Source organism: Ranitomeya imitator, chromosome 1 (genome assembly GCF_032444005.1).
Source record: "Ranitomeya imitator isolate aRanImi1 chromosome 1, aRanImi1.pri, whole genome shotgun sequence".
Classification (NCBI taxonomy): domain Eukaryota; kingdom Metazoa; phylum Chordata; class Amphibia; order Anura; family Dendrobatidae; genus Ranitomeya; species Ranitomeya imitator.
In genome coordinates, this window is record NC_091282.1 from 604,980,027 (window position 1) to 605,004,743 (window position 24,717).

The following is a 24,717-nucleotide window of genomic DNA, read 5'->3' on the forward strand; positions in this document are numbered from 1 at the left end:
GCAAGCACTTGTGCCCTTTGCCTTGATCCTAGCCAGCACTGCACTTGTGCCCAGACCTTAAGCCTAGCCAGCACTTGTGCCCAGGCCATAAGCCTAGCCCGCACTTGTGCCCAGGCCTTAAGCCTAGCCCGCACATTTGCCCAGGCCTTAAGCCTAGCCCGCACTTGTGCCCAGGCTTTAAGCCTAGCCCGCACTTGTGCCCAGGCCTTAAGCCTAGCCCGCACTCGTGCCCAGGCCTTAAGCCTAGCCCGCACTTGTGCCCATGCCTTAAGCATAGCCAGCACTTGTGCCCCCTGCCTTGCTCCTAGCCAGCACTTGTGCCCCCTGCCTTGCTCCTAGCCAGCACTGCACTTGTGCCCATGCCTTAAGCCTAGCCCGCACTTGTGCCCAGGCCTTAAGCCTAGCCCGCACTTGTGCCCAGGCCTTAAGCCTAGCTTGCACTTGTGCCCATGCCTTAAGCCTAGCCAGCACTTGTGCCCTTTGCCTTGATCCTAGCCAGCACTGCACTTGTGCCCAGACCTTAAGCCTAGCCAGCACTTGTGCCCAGGCCTTAAGCCTAGCCCGCACTTGTGCCCAGGCCTTAAGCCTAGCCCGCACATGTGCCCAGGCCTTAAGCCTAGCCCGCACTTGTGCCCAGGCTTTAAGCCTAGCCCGCACTTGTGCCCAGGCCTTAAGCCTAGCCCGCACTTGTGCCCAGGCCTTAAGCCTAGCCCGCACTTGTGCCCATGCCTTAAGCATAGCCAGCACTTGTGCCCCCTGCCTTGCTCCTAGCCAGCACTGCACTTGTGCCCATGCCTTAAGCCTAGCCCGCACTTGTGCCCAGGCCTTAAGCCTAGCCCGCACTTGTGCCCAGGCCTTAAGCCTAGCTTGCACTTGTGCCCATGCCTTAAGCCTAGCCAGCACTTGTGCCCCCTGCCTTGATCCTAGCCAGCACTGCACTTTTACCCAGACCTTAAGCCTAGCCAGCACTTGTGCCCAGGCCTTAAGCCTAGCCGCACTTGTGCCCAGGCCTTAAGCCTAGCCCGCACTTGTGCCCAGGCCTTAAGCCTAGCCCGCACTTGTGCCTAAGCCTTAAGCCTAGCCCACACTTGTGCCCAGGCCTTAAGCCTAGCCCGCACTTGTGCCCAGGCCTTAAGCCTAGCCCGCACTTGTGCCCCGGCCTTAAGCCTAGCCCGCAATTGTGCCCCGGCCTTAAGCCTAGCCCGCACTTGTGCCCCGGCCTTAAGCCTAGCCCGCAATTGTGCCCCGACCTTAAGCCTAGCCTGCACTTGTGCCCCGACCATAAGCCTAGCCCGCACTTGTGCCCCGGCCTTAAGTCTAGCCCGCACTTGTGCCCCGGCCTTAAGTCTAGCCCGCACTTGTGCCCCGGCCTTAAGTCTAGCCCTCACTTGTGCCCCGGCCTTAAGCCTAGCCAGCACTGCACTTGTGCCCAAGCCTTAAGCCTAGCCTGCACTTGTGCCCAGGCCTTAAGCCTAGCCCGCACTTGTGCCCAGGCCTTAAGCCTAGCCCGCACTTGTGCCCAGGCCTTAAGCCTAGCCCGCACTTGTGCCCAGGCCTTAAGCCTAGCCCGCACTTGTGCCCAGACCTTAAGCCTAGCCCGCACTTGTGCCCAGGCTTAAGCCTAGCCCGCACTTGTGCCCCGGCCTTAAGCCTAGCCCGCACTTGTGCCCAGGCCTTAAGCCTAGCCCGCACTTGTGCCCAGGCCTTAAGCCTAGCCCGCACTTGTGCCCAGGCCTTAAGCCTAGCCCGCACTTGTGCCCAGGCCTTAAGCCTAGCCCGCACTTGTGCCCATGCCTTAAGCATAGCCAGCACTTGTGCCCCCTGCCTTGCTCCTAGCCAGCACTGCACTTGTGCCCATGCCTTAAGCCTAGCCCACACTTGTGCCCAGGCCTTAAGCCTAGCCCGCACTTGTGCCCAGGCCTTAAGCCTAACTTGCACTTGTGCCCATGCCTTAAGCCTAGCCATCACTTGTGCCCAGGCCTTAAGCCTAGCCCGCACTTGTGCCCAGGCCTTAAACCTAGCTTGCACTTGTGCCCAGGCCTTAAGCCTAGCAAGCACTTGTGCCCTTTGCCTTGATCCTAGCCAGCACTGCACTTGTGCCCAGACCTTAAGCCTAGCCAGCACTTGTGCCCAGGCCATAAGCCTAGCCCGCACTTGTGCCCAGGCCTTAAGCCTAGCCCGCACATTTGCCCAGGCCTTAAGCCTAGCCCGCACTTGTGCCCAGGCTTTAAGCCTAGCCCGCACTTGTGCCCAGGCCTTAAGCCTAGCCCGCACTCGTGCCCAGGCCTTAAGCCTAGCCCGCACTTGTGCCCATGCCTTAAGCATAGCCAGCACTTGTGCCCCCTGCCTTGCTCCTAGCCAGCACTTGTGCCCCCTGCCTTGCTCCTAGCCAGCACTGCACTTGTGCCCATGCCTTAAGCCTAGCCCGCACTTGTGCCCAGGCCTTAAGCCTAGCCCGCACTTGTGCCCAGGCCTTAAGCCTAGCTCGCACTTGTGCCCATGCCTTAAGCCTAGCCAGCACTTGTGCCCCCTGCCTTGATCCTAGCCAGCACTGCACTTGTGCCCAGGCCTTAAGCCTAGCCCTCACTTGTGTCCAGGCCTTAAGCCTAGCCCGCACTTGTGCCCAGGCCTTAAGCCTAGCCCGCACATGTGCCCAGGCCTTAAGCCTAGCCCGCACTTGTGCCCAGGCTTTAAGCCTAGCCCGCACTTGTGCCCAGGCCTTAAGCCTAGCCCGCACTTGTGCCCAGGCCTTAAGCCTAGCCCGCACTTGTGCCCATGCCTTAAGCATAGCCAGCACTTGTGCCCCCTGCCTTGCTCCTAGCCAGCACTGCACTTGTGCCCAGGCCTTAAGCCTAGCCCGCACTTGTGCCCAGGCCTTAAGCCTAGCTTGCACTTGTGCCCATGCCTTAAGCCTAGCCAGCACTTGTGCCCCCTGCCTTGATCCTAGCCAGCACTGCACTTTTACCCAGACCTTAAGCCTAGCCAGCACTTGTGCCCAGGCCTTAAGCCTAGCCGCACTTGTGCCCAGGCCTTAAGCCTAGCCCGCACTTGTGCCCAGGCCTTAAGCCTAGCCCGCACTTGTGCCTAAGCCTTAAGCCTAGCCCACACTTGTGCCCAGGCCTTAAGCCTAGCCCGCACTTGTGCCCAGGCCTTAAGCCTAGCCCGCACTTGTGCCCCGGCCTTAAGCCTAGCCCGCAATTGTGCCCCGGCCTTAAGCCTAGCCCGCACTTGTGCCCCGGCCTTAAGCCTAGCCCGCAATTGTGCCCCGACCATAAGCCTAGCCCGCACTTGTGCCCCGGCCTTAAGTCTAGCCCGCACTTGTGCCCCGGCCTTAAGTCTAGCCCGCACTTGTGCCCCGGCCTTAAGTCTAGCCCTCACTTGTGCCCCGGCCTTAAGCCTAGCCAGCACTGCACTTGTGCCCAAGCCTTAAGCCTAGCCTGCACTTGTGCCCAGGCCTTAAGCCTAGCCCGCACTTGTGCCCAGGCCTTAAGCCTAGCCCGCACTTGTGCCCAGGCCTTAAGCCTAGCCCGCACTTGTGCCCAGGCCTTAAGCCTAGCCCGCACTTGTGCCCAGACCTTAAGCCTAGCCCGCACTTGTGCCCAGGCTTAAGCCTAGCCCGCACTTGTGCCCCGGCCTTAAGCCTAGCCCGCACTTGTGCCCAGGCCTTAAGCCTAGCCCGCACTTGTGCCCAGGCCTTAAGCCTAGCCCGCACTTGTGCCCAGGCCTTAAGCCTAGCCCGCACTTGTGCCCAGGCCTTAAGCCTAGCCCACACTTGTGCCCATGCCTTAAGCATAGCCAGCACTTGTGCCCCCTGCCTTGCTCCTAGCCAGCACTGCACTTGTGCCCATGCCTTAAGCCTAGCCCACACTTGTGCCCAGGCCTTAAGCCTAGCCCGCACTTGTGCCCAGGCCTTAAGCCTAACTTGCACTTGTGCCCATGCCTTAAGCCTAGCCATCACTTGTGCCCAGGCCTTAAGCCTAGCCCGCACTTGTGCCCAGGCCTTAAACCTAGCTTGCACTTGTGCCCAGGCCTTAAGCCTAGCAAGCACTTGTGCCCTTTGCCTTGATCCTAGCCAGCACTGCACTTGTGCCCAGACCTTAAGCCTAGCCAGCACTTGTGCCCAGGCCATAAGCCTAGCCCGCACTTGTGCCCAGGCCTTAAGCCTAGCCCGCACATTTGCCCAGGCCTTAAGCCTAGCCCGCACTTGTGCCCAGGCTTTAAGCCTAGCCCGCACTTGTGCCCAGGCCTTAAGCCTAGCCCGCACTCGTGCCCAGGCCTTAAGCCTAGCCCGCACTTGTGCCCATGCCTTAAGCATAGCCAGCACTTGTGCCCCCTGCCTTGCTCCTAGCCAGCACTTGTGCCCCCTGCCTTGCTCCTAGCCAGCACTGCACTTGTGCCCATGCCTTAAGCCTAGCCCGCACTTGTGCCCAGGCCTTAAGCCTAGCCCGCACTTGTGCCCCGGCCTTAAGTCTAGCCCGCACTTGTGCCCCGGCCTTAAGTCTAGCCCTCACTTGTGCCCCGGCCTTAAGCCTAGCCAGCACTGCACTTGTGCCCAAGCCTTAAGCCTAGCCTGCACTTGTGCCCAGGCTTTAAGCCTAGCCCGCACTTGTGCCCAGGCCTTAAGCCTAGCCCGCACTCGTGCCCAGGCCTTAAGCCTAGCCCGCACTTGTGCCCATGCCTTAAGCATAGCCAGCACTTGTGCCCCCTGCCTTGCTCCTAGCCAGCACTTGTGCCCCCTGCCTTGCTCCTAGCCAGCACTGCACTTGTGCCCATGCCTTAAGCCTAGCCCGCACTTGTGCCCCGGCCTTAAGTCTAGCCCGCACTTGTGCCCCGGCCTTAAGTCTAGCCCGCACTTGTGCCCCGGCCTTAAGTCTAGCCCTCACTTGTGCCCCGGCCTTAAGCCTAGCCAGCACTGCACTTGTGCCCAAGCCTTAAGCCTAGCCTGCACTTGTGCCCAGGCCTTAAGCCTAGCCCGCACTTGTGCCCAGGCCTTAAGCCTAGCCCGCACTTGTGCCCAGGCCTTAAGCCTAGCCCGCACTTGTGCCCAGGCCTTAAGCCTAGCCCGCACTTGTGCCCAGACCTTAAGCCTAGCCCGCACTTGTGCCCAGGCTTAAGCCTAGCCCGCACTTGTGCCCCGGCCTTAAGCCTAGCCCGCACTTGTGCCCAGGCCTTAAGCCTAGCCCGCACTTGTGCCCAGGCCTTAAGCCTAGCCCGCACTTGTGCCCAGGCCTTAAGCCTAGCCCGCACTTGTGCCCAGGCCTTAAGCCTAGCCCGCACTTGTGCCCATGCCTTAAGCATAGCCAGCACTTGTGCCCCCTGCCTTGCTCCTAGCCAGCACTGCACTTGTGCCCATGCCTTAAGCCTAGCCCACACTTGTGCCCAGGCCTTAAGCCTAGCCCGCACTTGTGCCCAGGCCTTAAGCCTAACTTGCACTTGTGCCCATGCCTTAAGCCTAGCCATCACTTGTGCCCAGGCCTTAAGCCTAGCCCGCACTTGTGCCCAGGCCTTAAACCTAGCTTGCACTTGTGCCCAGGCCTTAAGCCTAGCAAGCACTTGTGCCCTTTGCCTTGATCCTAGCCAGCACTGCACTTGTGCCCAGACCTTAAGCCTAGCCAGCACTTGTGCCCAGGCCATAAGCCTAGCCCGCACTTGTGCCCAGGCCTTAAGCCTAGCCCGCACATTTGCCCAGGCCTTAAGCCTAGCCCGCACTTGTGCCCAGGCTTTAAGCCTAGCCCGCACTTGTGCCCAGGCCTTAAGCCTAGCCCGCACTCGTGCCCAGGCCTTAAGCCTAGCCCGCACTTGTGCCCATGCCTTAAGCATAGCCAGCACTTGTGCCCCCTGCCTTGCTCCTAGCCAGCACTTGTGCCCCCTGCCTTGCTCCTAGCCAGCACTGCACTTGTGCCCATGCCTTAAGCCTAGCCCGCACTTGTGCCCAGGCCTTAAGCCTAGCCCGCACTTGTGCCCAGGCCTTAAGCCTAGCTTGCACTTGTGCCCATGCCTTAAGCCTAGCCAGCACTTGTGCCCTTTGCCTTGATCCTAGCCAGCACTGCACTTGTGCCCAGACCTTAAGCCTAGCCAGCACTTGTGCCCAGGCCTTAAGCCTAGCCCGCACTTGTGCCCAGGCCTTAAGCCTAGCCCGCACATGTGCCCAGGCCTTAAGCCTAGCCCGCACTTGTGCCCAGGCTTTAAGCCTAGCCCGCACTTGTGCCCAGGCCTTAAGCCTAGCCCGCACTTGTGCCCAGGCCTTAAGCCTAGCCCGCACTTGTGCCCATGCCTTAAGCATAGCCAGCACTTGTGCCCCCTGCCTTGCTCCTAGCCAGCACTGCACTTGTGCCCATGCCTTAAGCCTAGCCCGCACTTGTGCCCAGGCCTTAAGCCTAGCCCGCACTTGTGCCCAGGCCTTAAGCCTAGCTTGCACTTGTGCCCATGCCTTAAGCCTAGCCAGCACTTGTGCCCCCTGCCTTGATCCTAGCCAGCACTGCACTTTTACCCAGACCTTAAGCCTAGCCAGCACTTGTGCCCAGGCCTTAAGCCTAGCCGCACTTGTGCCCAGGCCTTAAGCCTAGCCCGCACTTGTGCCCAGGCCTTAAGCCTAGCCCGCACTTGTGCCTAAGCCTTAAGCCTAGCCCACACTTGTGCCCAGGCCTTAAGCCTAGCCCGCACTTGTGCCCAGGCCTTAAGCCTAGCCCGCACTTGTGCCCCGGCCTTAAGCCTAGCCCGCAATTGTGCCCCGGCCTTAAGCCTAGCCCGCACTTGTGCCCCGGCCTTAAGCCTAGCCCGCAATTGTGCCCCGACCTTAAGCCTAGCCTGCACTTGTGCCCCTGCCTTAAGTCTAGCCTGCACTTGTGCCCCGGCCTTAAGTCTAGCCCGCACTTGTGCCCCGGCCTTAAGTCTAGCCCTCACTTGTGCCCCGGCCTTAAGCCTAGCCAGCACTGCACTTGTGCCCAAGCCTTAAGCCTAGCCTGCACTTGTGCCCAGGCCTTAAGCCTAGCCCGCACTTGTGTCCAGGCCTTAAGCCTAGCCCGCACTTGTGCCCAGGCCTTAAGCCTAGCCCGCACTTGTGCCCAGGCCTTAAGCCTAGCCCGCACTTGTGCCCAGACCTTAAGCCTAGCCCGCACTTGTGCCCAGGCCTTAAGCCTAGCCCGCACTTGTGCCCAGGCCTTAAGCCTAGCCCGCACTTGTGCCCAGGCCTTAAGCCTAGCCCGCACTTGTGCCCAGGCCTTAAGCCTAGCCCGCACTTGTGCCCAGGCCTTAAGCCTAGCCCGCACTTGTGCCCAGGCCTTAAGCCTAGCCCGCACTTGTGCCCATGCCTTAAGCATAGCCAGCACTTGTGCCCCCTGCCTTGCTCCTAGCCAGCACTGCACTTGTGCCCATGCCTTAAGCCTAGCCCACACTTGTGCCCAGGCCTTAAGCCTAGCCCGCACTTGTGCCCAGGCCTTAAGCCTAACTTGCACTTGTGCCCATGCCTTAAGCCTAGCCATCACTTGTGCCCAGGCCTTAAGCCTAGCCCACACTTGTGCCCAGGCCTTAAACCTAGCTTGCACTTGTGCCCAGGCCTTAAGCCTAGCAAGCACTTGTGCCCTTTGCCTTGATCCTAGCCAGCACTGCACTTGTGCCCAGACCTTAAGCCTAGCCAGCACTTGTGCCCAGGCCATAAGCCTAGCCCGCACTTGTGCCCAGGCCTTAAGCCTAGCCCGCACATTTGCCCAGGCCTTAAGCCTAGCCCGCACTTGTGCCCAGGCTTTAAGCCTAGCCCGCACTTGTGCCCAGGCCTTAAGCCTAGCCCGCACTCGTGCCCAGGCCTTAAGCCTAGCCCGCACTTGTGCCCATGCCTTAAGCATAGCCAGCACTTGTGCCCCCTGCCTTGCTCCTAGCCAGCACTTGTGCCCCCTGCCTTGCTCCTAGCCAGCACTGCACTTGTGCCCATGCCTTAAGCCTAGCCCGCACTTGTGCCCAGGCCTTAAGCCTAGCCCGCACTTGTGCCCAGGCCTTAAGCCTAGCTTGCACTTGTGCCCATGCCTTAAGCCTAGCCAGCACTTGTGCCCTTTGCCTTGATCCTAGCCAGCACTGCACTTGTGCCCAGACCTTAAGCCTAGCCAGCACTTGTGCCCAGGCCTTAAGCCTAGCCCGCACTTGTGCCCAGGCCTTAAGCCTAGCCTGCACTTGTGCCCAGGCCTTAAGCCTAGCCCGCACTTGTGCCCAAGCCTTAAGCCTAGCCCGCACTTGTGCCCAGGCCTTAAGCCTAGCCCGCACTTGTGCCCAGGCCTTAAGCCTAGCCTGCACTTGTGCCCCGGCCTTAAGCCTAGCCCGCAATTGTGCCCCGGCCTTAAGCCTAGCCCGCACTTGTGCCCCGGCCTTAAGCCTAGCCCGCAATTGTGCCCCGGCCTTAAGCCTAGCCCACAATTGTGCCCAGGCCTTAAGTCTAGCCCGCACTTGTGCCCCGGCCTTAAGTCTAGCCCGCACTTGTGCCCCGGCCTTAAGCCTAGCCAGCACTGCACTTGTGCCCAGGCCTTAAGCCTAGCCCGCACTTGTGCCCAGGCCTTAAGCCTAGCCCGCACTTGTGCCCAGGCCTTAAGCCTAGCCCGCACTTGTGCCCAGGCCTTAAGCCTAGCCCGCACTTGTGCCCAGGCCTTAAGCCTAGCCCGCACTTGTGCCTAGGCCTTAAGCCTAGCCCGCACTTGTGCCCAGGCCTTAAGCCCAGCCCGCACTTGTGCCCAGGCCTTAAGCCCAGCCCGCACTTTTGCCCAGGCCTTAAGCCCAGCCCGCACTTGTGCCCAGGCCTTAAGCGTAGCCCGCACTTGTGCCCAGGCCTTAAGCCTAGCCCGCACTTGTGCCCAGGCCTTAAGCCTAGCCCGCACTTGTGCCCAGGCCTTAAGCCTAGCCCGCACTTGTGCCCAGGCCTTAAGCCTAGCCCGCACTTGTGCCCAGGCCTTAAGCCTAGCCCGCACTTGTGCCCATGCCTTAAGCATAGCCAGCACTTGTGCCCCCTGCCTTGCTCCTAGCCAGCACTGCACTTGTGCCCATGCCTTAAGCCTAGCCCGCACTTGTGCCCAGGCCTTAAGCCTAGCCCGCACTTGTGCCCAGGCCTTAAGCCTAGCTTGCACTTGTGCCTATGCCTTAAGCCTAGCCAGCACTTGTGCCCTTTGCCTTGATCCTAGCCAGCACTGCACTTGTGCCCAGACCTTAAGCCTAGCCAGCACTTGTGCCCAGGCCTTAAGCCTAGCCCGCACTTGTGCCCAGGCCTTAAGCCTAGCCCGCACTTGTGCCCCGGCCTGAAGCCTAGCCCGCAATTGTGCCCCAGCCTTAAGCCTAGCCCGCACTTGTGCCCCGGCCTTAAGTCTAGCCCGCACTTGTGCCCCGGCCTTAAGTCTAGCCCGCACTTGTGCCCCGGCCTTAAGCCTAGCCAGCACTGCACTTGTGCCCAAGCCTTAAGCCTAGCCTGCACTTGTGCCCAGGCCTTAAGCCTAGCCCGCACTTGTGCCCAGGCCTTAAGCCTAGCCCGCACTTGTGCCCAGGCCTTAAGCCTAGCCCGCACTTGTGCCCAGGCCTTAAGTCTAGCCCGCACTTGTGCCCAGGCCTTAAGCCTAGCCCGCACTTGTGCCCAGGCCTTAAGCCTAGCCCGCACTTGTGCCCAGGCCTTAAGCCTAGCCCGAACTTGTGCCCATGCCTTAAGCATAGCCAGCACTTGTGCCCCCTGCCTTGCTCCTAGCCAGCACTGCACTTGTGCCCATGCCTTAAGCCTAGCCCGCACTTGTGCCCAGGCCTTAAGCCTAGCCCGCACTTGTGCCCAGGCCTTAAGCCTAGCTTGCACTTGTGCCTATGCCTTAAGCCTAGCCAGCACTTGTGCCCTTTGCCTTGATCCTAGCCAGCACTGCACTTGTGCCCAGACCTTAAGCCTAGCCAGCACTTGTGCCCAGGCCTTAAGCCTAGCCCGCACTTGTGCCCAGGCCTTAAGCCTAGCCCGCACTTGTGCCCCGGCCTGAAGCCTAGCCCGCAATTGTGCCCCAGCCTTAAGCCTAGCCCGCACTTGTGCCCCGGCCTTAAGTCTAGCCCGCACTTGTGCCCCGGCCTTAAGTCTAGCCCGCACTTGTGCCCCGGCCTTAAGCCTAGCCAGCACTGCACTTGTGCCCAAGCCTTAAGCCTAGCCTGCACTTGTGCCCAGGCCTTAAGCCTAGCCCGCACTTGTGCCCAGGCCTTAAGCCTAGCCCGCACTTGTGCCCAGGCCTTAAGCCTAGCCCGCACTTGTGCCCAGGCCTTAAGTCTAGCCCGCACTTGTGCCCAGGCCTTAAGCCTAGCCTGCACTTGTGCCCAGGCCTTAAGCCCAGCCCGCACTTGTGCCCAAGCCTTAAGCCCAGCCCGCACTTGTGCCACGGCCTTAAGCCCAGCCCGCACTTGTGCCCAGGCCTTAAGCCCAGCCCGCACTTGTGCCCAGGCCTTAAGCCTAGCCCGCACTTGTGCCCAGGCCTTAAGCCTATCCCGCACTTGTGCCCAGGCCTTAAGCCTAGCCCGCACTTGTGCCCAGGCCTTAAGCCTAGCCCGCACTTGTGCCCAGGCCTTAAGCCTAGCCCGCACTTGTGCCCAGGCCTTAAGCCTAGCCCGCACTTGTGCCCATGCCTTAAGCATAGCCAGCACTTGTGCCCCCTGCCTTGCTCCTAGCCAGGACTGCACTTGTGCCCATGCCTTAAGCCTAGCCCGCACTTGTGCCCAGGCCTTAAGCCTAGCCCGCACTTGTGCCCAGGCCATAAGCCTAGCTTGCACTTGTGCCCATGCCTTAAGCCTAGCCAGCACTTGTGCCCTTTGCCTTGATCCTAGCCAGCACTGCACTTGTGCCCAGACCTTAAGCCTAGCCAGCACTTGTGCCCAGGCCTTAAGCCTAGCCCGCACTTGTGCCCAGGCCTTAAGCCTAGCCCGCACTTGTGCCCAGGCCTTAACCTTAGCCCGCACTTGTGCCCAAGCCTTAAGCCTGGCCCGCACTTGTGCCCAGGCCTTAAGCCTAGCCCGCACTTGTGCCTAGGCCTTAAGCCTAGCCCGCACTTGTGCCCCGGCCTTAAGCCTAGCCCGCAATTGTGCCCCGGCCTTAAGCCTAGCCCGCACTTGTGCCCCGGCCTTAAGCCTAGCCGGCAATTGTGCCCCGGCCTTAAGCCTAGCCCGCACTTGTGCCCCGGCCTTAAGTCTAGCCCGCACTTGTGCTCCGGCCTTAAGTCTAGCCCGCACTTGTGCCCCGGCCTTAAGCCTAGCCAGCACTGCACTTGTGCCCAAGCCTTAAGCCTAGCCGGCACTTGTGCCCAGGCCTTAAGCCTAGCCCGCACTTGTGCCCAGGCCTTAAGCCTAGCCCGCACTTGTGCCCAGGCCTTAAGCCTAGCCCGCACTTGTGCCCAGGCCTTAAGCCTAGCCCGCACTTGTGCCCAGGCCTTAAGCCTAGCCCGCACTTGTGCCCAGGCCTTAAGCCTAGCCCGCACTTGTGCCCAGGCCTTAAGCCTAGCCCGCACTTGTGCCCAGGCCTTAAGCCTAGCCCGCACTTGTGCCCAGGCCTTAAGCCCAGCCCGCACTTGTGCCCAGGCCTTAAGCCCAGCCCGCACTTGTGCCACGGCCTTAAGCCCAGCCCGCACTTGTGCCCAGGCCTTAAGCCCAGCCCGCACTTGTGCCCAGGCCTTAAGCCTAGCCCGCACTTGTGCCCAGGCCTTAAGCCTAGCCCGCACTTGTGCCCTGGCCTTAAGTCTAGCCCGCACTTGTGCCCCAGCCTTAAGCCTAGCCAGCACTGCACTTGTGCCCAGGCCTTAAGCCTAGCCCGCACTTGTGCCCAGGCCTTAAGCCTAGCCCGCACTTGTGCCCAGGCCTTAAGCCTAGCCCGCACTTGTGCCCAGGACTTAAGCCTAGCCCGCACTTGTGCCCAGGCCTTAAGCCTAGCCCGCACTTGTGCCCAGGCCTTAAGCCCAGCCCGCACTTGTGCCCAGGCCTTAAGCCCAGCCCGCACTTGTGCCACGGCCTTAAGCCCAGCCCGCACTTGTGCCACGGCCTTAAGCCCAGCCCGCACTTGTGCCCAGGCCTTAAGCGTAGCCCGCACTTGTGCCCAGGCCTTAAGCCTAGCCCGCACTTGAGCCCAGGCCTTAAGCCTAGCCCGCACTTGTGCCCAGGCCTTAAGCCTAGCCCGCACTTGTGCCCAGGCCTTAAGCCTAGCCCGCACTTGTGCCCAGGCCTTAAGCCTAGCCCGCACTTGTGCCCATGCCTTAAGCATAGCCAGCACTTGTGCCCCCTGCCTTGCTCCTAGCCAGCACTGCACTTGTGCCCATGCCTTAAGCCTAGCCCGCACTTGTGCCCAGGCCTTAACCCTAGCCCGCACTTGTGCCCAGGCCTTAAGCCTAGCTTGCACTTGTGCCCATGCCTTAAGCCTAGCCAGCACTTGTGCCCTTTGCCTTGATCCTAGCCAGCACTGCACTTGTGCCCAGACCTTAAGCCTAGCCAGCACTTGTGCCCAGGCCTTAAGCCTAGCCCGCACTTGTGCCCAGGCCTTAAGCCTAGCCCGCACTTGTGCCCCGGCCTTAAGCCTAGCCCGCAATTGTGCCCCAGCCTTAAGCCTAGCCCGCACTTGTGCCCCGGCCTTAAGTCTAGCCCGCACTTGTGCCCCGGCCTTAAGTCTAGCCCGCACTTGTGCCCCGGCCTTAAGCCTAGCCAGCACTGCACTTGTGCCCAAGCCTTAAGCCTAGCCTGCACTTGTGCCCAGGCCTTAAGCCTAGCCCGCACTTGTGCCCAGGCCTTAAGCCTAGCCCGCACTTGTGCCCAGGCCTTAAGCCTAGCCCGCACTTGTGCCCAGGCCTTAAGCCTAGCCCGCACTTGTGCCCAGGCCTTAAGCCCAGCCCGCACTTGTGCCCAGGCCTTAAGCCCAGCCCGCACTTGTGCCCAGGCCCTAAGCCCAGCCCGCACTTGTGCCACGGCCTTAAGCCCAGCCCGCACTTGTGCCCAGGCCTTAAGCCTAGCCCGCACTTGTGCCCAGGCCTTAAGCCTAGCCCGCACTTGTGCCCAGGCCTTCAGCCTAACCCGCACTTGTGCACAGGCCTTAAGCCTAACCCGCACTTGTGCCCAGGCCTTAAGCCTCGCCCGCACTTGTGCCAAGGCCTTAAGCCTAGCCCGCACTTGTGCCCATGCCTTAAGCATAGCCAGCACTTGTGCCCCCTGCCTTGCTCCTAGCCAGGACTGCACTTGTGCCCAGGCCTTAAGCCTAGCCCGCACTTGTGCCCAGGCCTTAAGCCTAACCCGCACTTGTGCCCAGGCCTTAAGCCTCGCCCGCACTTGTGCCAAGGCCTTAAGCCTAGCCCGCACTTGTGCCCAGGCCTTAAGCCTAGCCCGCACTTGTGCCCAGGCCTTAAGCCTAGCCCGCACTTGTGCCCAGGCCTTAAGCCTAGCCCGCACTTGTGCCCAGGCCTTAAGCCTAGCCCGCACTTGTGCCCATGCCTTAAGCATAGCCAGCACTTGTGCCCCCTGCCTTGCTCCTAGCCAGCACTGCACTTGTGCCCATGCCTTAAGCCTAGCCCGCACTTGTGCCCAGGCCTTAACCCTAGCCCGCACTTGTGCCCAGGCCTTAAGCCTAGCTTGCACTTGTGCCCATGCCTTAAGCCTAGCCAGCACTTGTGCCCTTTGCCTTGATCCTAGCCAGCACTGCACTTGTGCCCAGACCTTAAGCCTAGCCAGCACTTGTGCCCAGGCCTTAAGCCTAGCCCGCACTTGTGCCCAGGCCTTAAGCCTAGCCCGCACTTGTGCCCCGGCCTTAAGCCTAGCCCGCAATTGTGCCCCAGCCTTAAGCCTAGCCCGCACTTGTGCCCCGGCCTTAAGTCTAGCCCGCACTTGTGCCCCGGCCTTAAGTCTAGCCCGCACTTGTGCCCCGGCCTTAAGCCTAGCCAGCACTGCACTTGTGCCCAAGCCTTAAGCCTAGCCTGCACTTGTGCCCAGGCCTTAAGCCTAGCCCGCACTTGTGCCCAGGCCTTAAGCCTAGCTTGCACTTGTGCCTATGCCTTAAGCCTAGCCAGCACTTGTGCCCTTTGCCTTGATCCTAGCCAGCACTGCACTTGTGCCCAGACCTTAAGCCTAGCCAGCACTTGTGCCCAGGCCTTAAGCCTAGCCCGCACTTGTGCCCAGGCCTTAAGCCTAGCCCGCACTTGTGCCCCGGCCTGAAGCCTAGCCCGCAATTGTGCCCCAGCCTTAAGCCTAGCCCGCACTTGTGCCCCGGCCTTAAGTCTAGCCCGCACTTGTGCCCCGGCCTTAAGTCTAGCCCGCACTTGTGCCCCGGCCTTAAGCCTAGCCAGCACTGCACTTGTGCCCAAGCCTTAAGCCTAGCCTGCACTTGTGCCCAGGCCTTAAGCCTAGCCCGCACTTGTGCCCAGGCCTTAAGCCTAGCCCGCACTTGTGCCCAGGCCTTAAGCCTAGCCCGCACTTGTGCCCAGGCCTTAAGTCTAGCCCGCACTTGTGCCCAGGCCTTAAGCCTAGCCCGCACTTGTGCCCAGGCCTTAAGCCTAGCCCGCACTTGTGCCCAGGCCTTAAGCCTAGCCCGAACTTGTGCCCATGCCTTAAGCATAGCCAGCACTTGTGCCCCCTGCCTTGCTCCTAGCCAGCACTGCACTTGTGCCCATGCCTTAAGCCTAGCCCGCACTTGTGCCCAGGCCTTAAGCCTAGCCCGCACTTGTGCCCAGGCCTTAAGCCTAGCTTGCACTTGTGCCTATGCCTTAAGCCTAGCCAGCACTTGTGCCCTTTGCCTTGATCCTAGCCAGCACTGCACTTGTGCCCAGACCTTAAGCCTAGCCAGCACTTGTGCCCAGGCCTTAAGCCTAGCCCGCACTTGTGCCCAGGCCTTAAGCCTAGCCCGCACTTGTGCCCCGGCCTGAAGCCTAGCCCGCAATTGTGCCCCAGCCTTAAGCCTAGCCCGCACTTGTGCCCCGGCCTTAAGTCTAGCCCGCACTTGTGCCCCGGCCTTAAGTCTAGCCCGCACTTGTGCCCCGGCCTTAAGCCTAGCCAGCACTGCACTTGTGCCCAAGCCTTAAGCCTAGCCTGCACTTGTGCCCAGGCCTTAAGCCTAGCCCGCACTTGTGCCCAGGCCTTAAGCCTAGCCCGCACTTGTGCCCAGGCCTTAAGCCTAGCCCGCACTTGTGCCCAGGCCTTAAGTCTAGCCCGCACTTGTGCCCAGGCCTTAAGCCTAGCCTGCACTTGTGCCCAGGCCTTAAGCCCAGCCCGCACTTGTGCCCAAGCCTTAAGCCCAGCCCGCACTTGTGCCACGGCCTTAAGCCCAGCCCGCACTTGTGCCCAGGCCTTAAGCCCAGCCCGCACTTGTGCCCAGGCCTTAAGCCTAGCCCGCACTTGTGCCCAGGCCTTAAGCCTATCCCGCACTTGTGCCCAGGCCTTAAGCCTAGCCCGCACTTGTGCCCAGGCCTTAAGCCTAGCCCGCACTTGTGCCCAGGCCTTAAGCCTAGCCCGCACTTGTGCCCAGGCCTTAAGCCTAGCCCGCACTTGTGCCCATGCCTTAAGCATAGCCAGCACTTGTGCCCCCTGCCTTGCTCCTAGCCAGGACTGCACTTGTGCCCATGCCTTAAGCCTAGCCCGCACTTGTGCCCAGGCCTTAAGCCTAGCCCGCACTTGTGCCCAGGCCATAAGCCTAGCTTGCACTTGTGCCCATGCCTTAAGCCTAGCCAGCACTTGTGCCCTTTGCCTTGATCCTAGCCAGCACTGCACTTGTGCCCAGACCTTAAGCCTAGCCAGCACTTGTGCCCAGGCCTTAAGCCTAGCCCGCACTTGTGCCCAGGCCTTAAGCCTAGCCCGCACTTGTGCCCAGGCCTTAACCTTAGCCCGCACTTGTGCCCAAGCCTTAAGCCTGGCCCGCACTTGTGCCCAGGCCTTAAGCCTAGCCCGCACTTGTGCCTAGGCCTTAAGCCTAGCCCGCACTTGTGCCCCGGCCTTAAGCCTAGCCCGCAATTGTGCCCCGGCCTTAAGCCTAGCCCGCACTTGTGCCCCGGCCTTAAGCCTAGCCGGCAATTGTGCCCCGGCCTTAAGCCTAGCCCGCACTTGTGCCCCGGCCTTAAGTCTAGCCCGCACTTGTGCTCCGGCCTTAAGTCTAGCCCGCACTTGTGCCCCGGCCTTAAGCCTAGCCAGCACTGCACTTGTGCCCAAGCCTTAAGCCTAGCCGGCACTTGTGCCCAGGCCTTAAGCCTAGCCCGCACTTGTGCCCAGGCCTTAAGCCTAGCCCGCACTTGTGCCCAGGCCTTAAGCCTAGCCCGCACTTGTGCCCAGGCCTTAAGCCTAGCCCGCACTTGTGCCCAGGCCTTAAGCCTAGCCCGCACTTGTGCCCAGGCCTTAAGCCTAGCCCGCACTTGTGCCCAGGCCTTAAGCCTAGCCCGCACTTGTGCCCAGGCCTTAAGCCTAGCCCGCACTTGTGCCCAGGCCTTAAGCCCAGCCCGCACTTGTGCCCAGGCCTTAAGCCCAGCCCGCACTTGTGCCACGGCCTTAAGCCCAGCCCGCACTTGTGCCCAGGCCTTAAGCCCAGCCCGCACTTGTGCCCAGGCCTTAAGCCTAGCCCGCACTTGTGCCCAGGCCTTAAGCCTAGCCCGCACTTGTGCCCTGGCCTTAAGTCTAGCCCGCACTTGTGCCCCAGCCTTAAGCCTAGCCAGCACTGCACTTGTGCCCAGGCCTTAAGCCTAGCCCGCACTTGTGCCCAGGCCTTAAGCCTAGCCCGCACTTGTGCCCAGGCCTTAAGCCTAGCCCGCACTTGTGCCCAGGACTTAAGCCTAGCCCGCACTTGTGCCCAGGCCTTAAGCCTAGCCCGCACTTGTGCCCAGGCCTTAAGCCCAGCCCGCACTTGTGCCCAGGCCTTAAGCCCAGCCCGCACTTGTGCCACGGCCTTAAGCCCAGCCCGCACTTGTGCCACGGCCTTAAGCCCAGCCCGCACTTGTGCCCAGGCCTTAAGCGTAGCCCGCACTTGTGCCCAGGCCTTAAGCCTAGCCCGCACTTGAGCCCAGGCCTTAAGCCTAGCCCGCACTTGTGCCCAGGCCTTAAGCCTAGCCCGCACTTGTGCCCAGGCCTTAAGCCTAGCCCGCACTTGTGCCCAGGCCTTAAGCCTAGCCCGCACTTGTGCCCAGGCCTTAAGCCTAGCCCGCACTTGTGCCCAGGCCTTAAGCCTAGCCCGCACTTGTGCCCATGCCTTAAGCATAGCCAGCACTTGTGCCCCCTGCCTTGCTCCTAGCCAGCACTGCACTTGTGCCCAGGCCTTAAGCCCAGCCCGCACTTGTGCCACGGCCTTAAGCCCAGCCCGCACTTGTGCCCAGGCCTTAAGCCCAGCCCGCACTTGTGCCCAGGCCTTAAGCCTAGCCCGCACTTGTGCCCAGGCCTTAAGCCTAGCCCGCACTTGTGCCCTGGCCTTAAGTCTAGCCCGCACTTGTGCCCCAGCCTTAAGCCTAGCCAGCACTGCACTTGTGCCCAGGCCTTAAGCCTAGCCCGCACTTGTGCCCAGGCCTTAAGCCTAGCCCGCACTTGTGCCCAGGCCTTAAGCCTAGCCCGCACTTGTGCCCAGGACTTAAGCCTAGCCCGCACTTGTGCCCAGGCCTTAAGCCTAGCCCGCACTTGTGCCCAGGCCTTAAGCCCAGCCCGCACTTGTGCCCAGGCCTTAAGCCCAGCCCGCACTTGTGCCACGGCCTTAAGCCCAGCCCGCACTTGTGCCCAGGCCTTAAGCGTAGCCCGCACTTGTGCCCAGGCCTTAAGCCTAGCCCGCACTTGAGCCCAGGCCTTAAGCCTAGCCCGCACTTGTGCCCAGGCCTTAAGCCTAGCCCGCACTTGTGCCCAGGCCTTAACCCTAGCCCGCACTTGTGCCCAGGCCTTAAGCCTAGCTTGCACTTGTGCCCATGCCTTAAGCCTAGCCAGCACTTGTGCCCTTTGCCTTGATCCTAGCCAGCACTGCACTTGTGCCCAGACCTTAAGCCTAGCCAGCACTTGTGCCCAGGCCTTAAGCCTAGCCCGCACTTGTGCCCAGGCCTTAAGCCTAGCCCGCACTTGTGCCCCGGCCTTAAGCCTAGCCCGCAATTGTGCCCCAGCCTTAAGCCTAGCCCGCACTTGTGCCCCGGCCTTAAGTCTAGCCCGCACTTGTGCCCCGGCCTTAAGTCTAGCCCGCACTTGTGCCCCGGCCTTAAGCCTAGCCAGCACTGCACTTGTGCCCAAGCCTTAAGCCTAGCCTGCACTTGTGCCCAGGCCTTAAGCCTAGCCCGCACTTGTGCCCAGGCCTTAAGCCTAGCCCGCACTTGTGCCCAGGCCTTAAGCCTAGCCCGCACTTGTGCCCAGGCCTTAAGCCTAGCCCGCACTTGTGCCCAGGCCTTAAGCCCAGCCCGCACTTGTGCCCAGGCCTTAAGCCCAGCCCGCACTTGTGCCCAGGCCCTAAGCCCAGCCCGCACTTGTGCCACGGCCTTAAGCCCAGCCCGCACTTGTGCCCAGGCCTTAAGCCTAGCCCGCACTTGTGCCCAGGCCTTAAGCCTAGCCCGCACTTGTGCCCAGGCCTTCAGCCTAACCCGCACTTGTGCACAGGCCTTAAGCCTAACCCGCACTTGTGCCCAGGCCTTAAGCCTCGCCCGCACTTGTGCCAAGGCCTTAAGCCTAGCCCGCACTTGTGCCCATGCCTTAAGCATAGCCAGCACTTGTGCCCCCTGCCTTGCTCCTAGCCAGGACTGCACTTGTGCCCAGGCCTTAAGCCTAGCCCGCACTTGTGCCCAGGCCTTAAGCCTAACCCGCACTTGTGCCCAGGCCTTAAGCCTCGCCCGCACTTGTGCCAAGGCCTTAAGCCTAGCCCGCACTTGTGCCCAGGCCTTAAGCCTAGCCCGCACTTGTGCCCAGGCCTTAAGCCTAGCCCGCACTTGTGCCCAGGCCTTAAGCCTAGCCCGCACTTGTGCCCAGGCCTTAAGCCTAGCCCGCACTTGTGCCCATGCCTTAAGCATAGCCAGCACTTGTGCCCCCTGCCTTGCTCCTAGCCAGCACTGCACTTGTGCCCATGCCTTAAGCCTAGCCCGCACTTGTGCCCAGGCCTTAACCCTAGCCCGCACTTGTGCCCAGGCCTTAAGCCTAGCTTGCACTTGTGCCCATGCCTTAAGCCTAGCCAGCACTTGTGCCCTTTGCCTTGATCCTAGCCAGCACTGCACTTGTGCCCAGACCTTAAGCCTAGCCAGCACTTGTGCCCAGGCCTTAAGCCTAGCCCGCACTTGTGCCCAGGCCTTAAGCCTAGCCCGCACTTGTGCCCCGGCCTTAAGCCTAGCCCGCAATTGTGCCCCAGCCTTAAGCCTAGCCCGCACTTGTGCCCAGGCCTTAAGCCTAGCCCGCACTTGTGCCCAGGCCTTAAGCCTAGCCCGCACTTGTGCCCAGGCCTTAAGTCTAGCCCGCACTTGTGCCCAGGCCTTAAGCCTAGCCCGCACTTGTGCCCAGGCCTTAAGCCTAGCCCGCACTTGTGCCCAGGCCTTAAGTCTAGCCCGCACTTGTGCCCAGGCCTTAAGCCTAGCCTGCACTTGTGCCCAGGCCTTAAGCCCAGCCCGCACTTGTGCCCAAGCCTTAAGCCCAGCCCGCACTTGTGCCACGGCCTTAAGCCCAGCCCGCACTTGTGCCCAGGCCTTAAGCCCAGCCCGCACTTGTGCCCAGGCCTTAAGCCTAGCCCGCACTTGTGCCCAGGCCTTAAGCCTATCCCGCACTTGTGCCCAGGCCTTAAGCCTAGCCCGCACTTGTGCCCAGGCCTTAAGCCTAGCCCGCACTTGTGCCCAGGCCTTAAGCCTAGCCCGCACTTGTGCCCAGGCCTTAAGCCTAGCCCGCACTTGTGCCCATGCCTTAAGCATAGCCAGCACTTGTGCCCCCTGCCTTGCTCCTAGCCAGGACTGCACTTGTGCCCATGCCTTAAGCCTAGCCCGCACTTGTGCCCAGGCCTTAAGCCTAGCCCGCACTTGTGCCCAGGCCATAAGCCTAGCTTGCACTTGTGCCCATGCCTTAAGCCTAGCCAGCACTTGTGCCCTTTGCCTTGATCCTAGCCAGCACTGCACTTGTGCCCAGACCTTAAGCCTAGCCAGCACTTGTGCCCAGGCCTTAAGCCTAGCCCGCACTTGTGCCCAGGCCTTAAGCCTAGCCCGCACTTGTGCCCAGGCCTTAACCTTAGCCCGCACTTGTGCCCAAGCCTTAAGCCTGGCCCGCACTTGTGCCCAGGCCTTAAGCCTAGCCCGCACTTGTGCCTAGGCCTTAAGCCTAGCCCGCACTTGTGCCCCGGCCTTAAGCCTAGCCCGCAATTGTGCCCCGGCCTTAAGCCTAGCCCGCACTTGTGCCCCGGCCTTAAGCCTAGCCGGCAATTGTGCCCCGGCCTTAAGCCTAGCCCGCACTTGTGCCCCGGCCTTAAGTCTAGCCCGCACTTGTGCTCCGGCCTTAAGTCTAGCCCGCACTTGTGCCCCGGCCTTAAGCCTAGCCAGCACTGCACTTGTGCCCAAGCCTTAAGCCTAGCCGGCACTTGTGCCCAGGCCTTAAGCCTAGCCCGCACTTGTGCCCAGGCCTTAAGCCTAGCCCGCACTTGTGCCCAGGCCTTAAGCCTAGCCCGCACTTGTGCCCAGGCCTTAAGCCTAGCCCGCACTTGTGCCCAGGCCTTAAGCCTAGCCCGCACTTGTGCCCAGGCCTTAAGCCTAGCCCGCACTTGTGCCCAGGCCTTAAGCCTAGCCCGCACTTGTGCCCAGGCCTTAAGCCTAGCCCGCACTTGTGCCCAGGCCTTAAGCCCAGCCCGCACTTGTGCCCAGGCCTTAAGCCCAGCCCGCACTTGTGCCACGGCCTTAAGCCCAGCCCGCACTTGTGCCCAGGCCTTAAGCCCAGCCCGCACTTGTGCCCAGGCCTTAAGCCTAGCCCGCACTTGTGCCCAGGCCTTAAGCCTAGCCCGCACTTGTGCCCTGGCCTTAAGTCTAGCCCGCACTTGTGCCCCAGCCTTAAGCCTAGCCAGCACTGCACTTGTGCCCAGGCCTTAAGCCTAGCCCGCACTTGTGCCCAGGCCTTAAGCCTAGCCCGCACTTGTGCCCAGGCCTTAAGCCTAGCCCGCACTTGTGCCCAGGACTTAAGCCTAGCCCGCACTTGTGCCCAGGCCTTAAGCCTAGCCCGCACTTGTGCCCAGGCCTTAAGCCCAGCCCGCACTTGTGCCCAGGCCTTAAGCCCAGCCCGCACTTGTGCCACGGCCTTAAGCCCAGCCCGCACTTGTGCCACGGCCTTAAGCCCAGCCCGCACTTGTGCCCAGGCCTTAAGCGTAGCCCGCACTTGTGCCCAGGCCTTAAGCCTAGCCCGCACTTGAGCCCAGGCCTTAAGCCTAGCCCGCACTTGTGCCCAGGCCTTAAGCCTAGCCCGCACTTGTGCCCAGGCCTTAAGCCTAGCCCGCACTTGTGCCCAGGCCTTAAGCCTAGCCCGCACTTGTGCCCATGCCTTAAGCATAGCCAGCACTTGTGCCCCCTGCCTTGCTCCTAGCCAGCACTGCACTTGTGCCCATGCCTTAAGCCTAGCCCGCACTTGTGCCCAGGCCTTAACCCTAGCCCGCACTTGTGCCCAGGCCTTAAGCCTAGCTTGCACTTGTGCCCATGCCTTAAGCCTAGCCAGCACTTGTGCCCTTTGCCTTGATCCTAGCCAGCACTGCACTTGTGCCCAGACCTTAAGCCTAGCCAGCACTTGTGCCCAGGCCTTAAGCCTAGCCCGCACTTGTGCCCAGGCCTTAAGCCTAGCCCGCACTTGTGCCCCGGCCTTAAGCCTAGCCCGCAATTGTGCCCCAGCCTTAAGCCTAGCCCGCACTTGTGCCCCGGCCTTAAGTCTAGCCCGCACTTGTGCCCCGGCCTTAAGTCTAGCCCGCACTTGTGCCCCGGCCTTAAGCCTAGCCAGCACTGCACTTGTGCCCAAGCCTTAAGCCTAGCCTGCACTTGTGCCCAGGCCTTAAGCCTAGCCCGCACTTGTGCCCAGGCCTTAAGCCTAGCCCGCACTTGTGCCCAGGCCTTAAGCCTAGCCCGCACTTGTGCCCAGGCCTTAAGCCTAGCCCGCACTTGTGCCCAGGCCTTAAGCCCAGCCCGCACTTGTGCCCAGGCCTTAAGCCCAGCCCGCACTTGTGCCCAGGCCCTAAGCCCAGCCCGCACTTGTGCCACGGCCTTAAGCCCAGCCCGCACTTGTGCCCAGGCCTTAAGCCTAGCCCGCACTTGTGCCCAGGCCTTAAGCCTAGCCCGCACTTGTGCCCAGGCCTTCAGCCTAACCCGCACTTGTGCACAGGCCTTAAGCCTAACCCGCACTTGTGCCCAGGCCTTAAGCCTCGCCCGCACTTGTGCCAAGGCCTTAAGCCTAGCCCGCACTTGTGCCCATGCCTTAAGCATAGCCAGCACTTGTGCCCCCTGCCTTGCTCCTAGCCAGGACTGCACTTGTGCCCAGGCCTTAAGCCTAGCCCGCACTTGTGCCCAGGCCTTAAGCCTAACCCGCACTTGTGCCCAGGCCTTAAGCCTCGCCCGCACTTGTGCCAAGGCCTTAAGCCTAGCCCGCACTTGTGCCCAGGCCTTAAGCCTAGCCCGCACTTGTGCCCAGGCCTTAAGCCTAGCCCGCACTTGTGCCCAGGCCTTAAGCCTAGCCCGCACTTGTGCCCAGGCCTTAAGCCTAGCCCGCACTTGTGCCCATGCCTTAAGCATAGCCAGCACTTGTGCCCCCTGCCTTGCTCCTAGCCAGCACTGCACTTGTGCCCATGCCTTAAGCCTAGCCCGCACTTGTGCCCAGGCCTTAACCCTAGCCCGCACTTGTGCCCAGGCCTTAAGCCTAGCTTGCACTTGTGCCCATGCCTTAAGCCTAGCCAGCACTTGTGCCCTTTGCCTTGATCCTAGCCAGCACTGCACTTGTGCCCAGACCTTAAGCCTAGCCAGCACTTGTGCCCAGGCCTTAAGCCTAGCCCGCACTTGTGCCCAGGCCTTAAGCCTAGCCCGCACTTGTGCCCCGGCCTTAAGCCTAGCCCGCAATTGTGCCCCAGCCTTAAGCCTAGCCCGCACTTGTGCCCCGGCCTTAAGTCTAGCCCGCACTTGTGCCCCGGCCTTAAGTCTAGCCCGCACTTGTGCCCCGGCCTTAAGCCTAGCCAGCACTGCACTTGTGCCCAAGCCTTAAGCCTAGCCTGCACTTGTGCCCAGGCCTTAAGCCTAGCCCGCACTTGTGCCCAGGCCTTAAGCCTAGCTTGCACTTGTGCCTATGCCTTAAGCCTAGCCAGCACTTGTGCCCTTTGCCTTGATCCTAGCCAGCACTGCACTTGTGCCCAGACCTTAAGCCTAGCCAGCACTTGTGCCCAGGCCTTAAGCCTAGCCCGCACTTGTGCCCAGGCCTTAAGCCTAGCCCGCACTTGTGCCCCGGCCTGAAGCCTAGCCCGCAATTGTGCCCCAGCCTTAAGCCTAGCCCGCACTTGTGCCCCGGCCTTAAGTCTAGCCCGCACTTGTGCCCCGGCCTTAAGTCTAGCCCGCACTTGTGCCCCGGCCTTAAGCCTAGCCAGCACTGCACTTGTGCCCAAGCCTTAAGCCTAGCCTGCACTTGTGCCCAGGCCTTAAGCCTAGCCCGCACTTGTGCCCAGGCCTTAAGCCTAGCCCGCACTTGTGCCCAGGCCTTAAGCCTAGCCCGCACTTGTGCCCAGGCCTTAAGTCTAGCCCGCACTTGTGCCCAGGCCTTAAGCCTAGCCCGCACTTGTGCCCAGGCCTTAAGCCTAGCCCGCACTTGTGCCCAGGCCTTAAGCCTAGCCCGAACTTGTGCCCATGCCTTAAGCATAGCCAGCACTTGTGCCCCCTGCCTTGCTCCTAGCCAGCACTGCACTTGTGCCCATGCCTTAAGCCTAGCCCGCACTTGTGCCCAGGCCTTAAGCCTAGCCCGCACTTGTGCCCAGGCCTTAAGCCTAGCTTGCACTTGTGCCTATGCCTTAAGCCTAGCCAGCACTTGTGCCCTTTGCCTTGATCCTAGCCAGCACTGCACTTGTGCCCAGACCTTAAGCCTAGCCAGCACTTGTGCCCAGGCCTTAAGCCTAGCCCGCACTTGTGCCCAGGCCTTAAGCCTAGCCCGCACTTGTGCCCCGGCCTGAAGCCTAGCCCGCAATTGTGCCCCAGCCTTAAGCCTAGCCCGCACTTGTGCCCCGGCCTTAAGTCTAGCCCGCACTTGTGCCCCGGCCTTAAGTCTAGCCCGCACTTGTGCCCCGGCCTTAAGCCTAGCCAGCACTGCACTTGTGCCCAAGCCTTAAGCCTAGCCTGCACTTGTGCCCAGGCCTTAAGCCTAGCCCGCACTTGTGCCCAGGCCTTAAGCCTAGCCCGCACTTGTGCCCAGGCCTTAAGCCTAGCCCGCACTTGTGCCCAGGCCTTAAGTCTAGCCCGCACTTGTGCCCAGGCCTTAAGCCTAGCCTGCACTTGTGCCCAGGCCTTAAGCCCAGCCCGCACTTGTGCCCAAGCCTTAAGCCCAGCCCGCACTTGTGCCACGGCCTTAAGCCCAGCCCGCACTTGTGCCCAGGCCTTAAGCCCAGCCCGCACTTGTGCCCAGGCCTTAAGCCTAGCCCGCACTTGTGCCCAGGCCTTAAGCCTATCCCGCACTTGTGCCCAGGCCTTAAGCCTAGCCCGCACTTGTGCCCAGGCCTTAAGCCTAGCCCGCACTTGTGCCCAGGCCTTAAGCCTAGCCCGCACTTGTGCCCAGGCCTTAAGCCTAGCCCGCACTTGTGCCCATGCC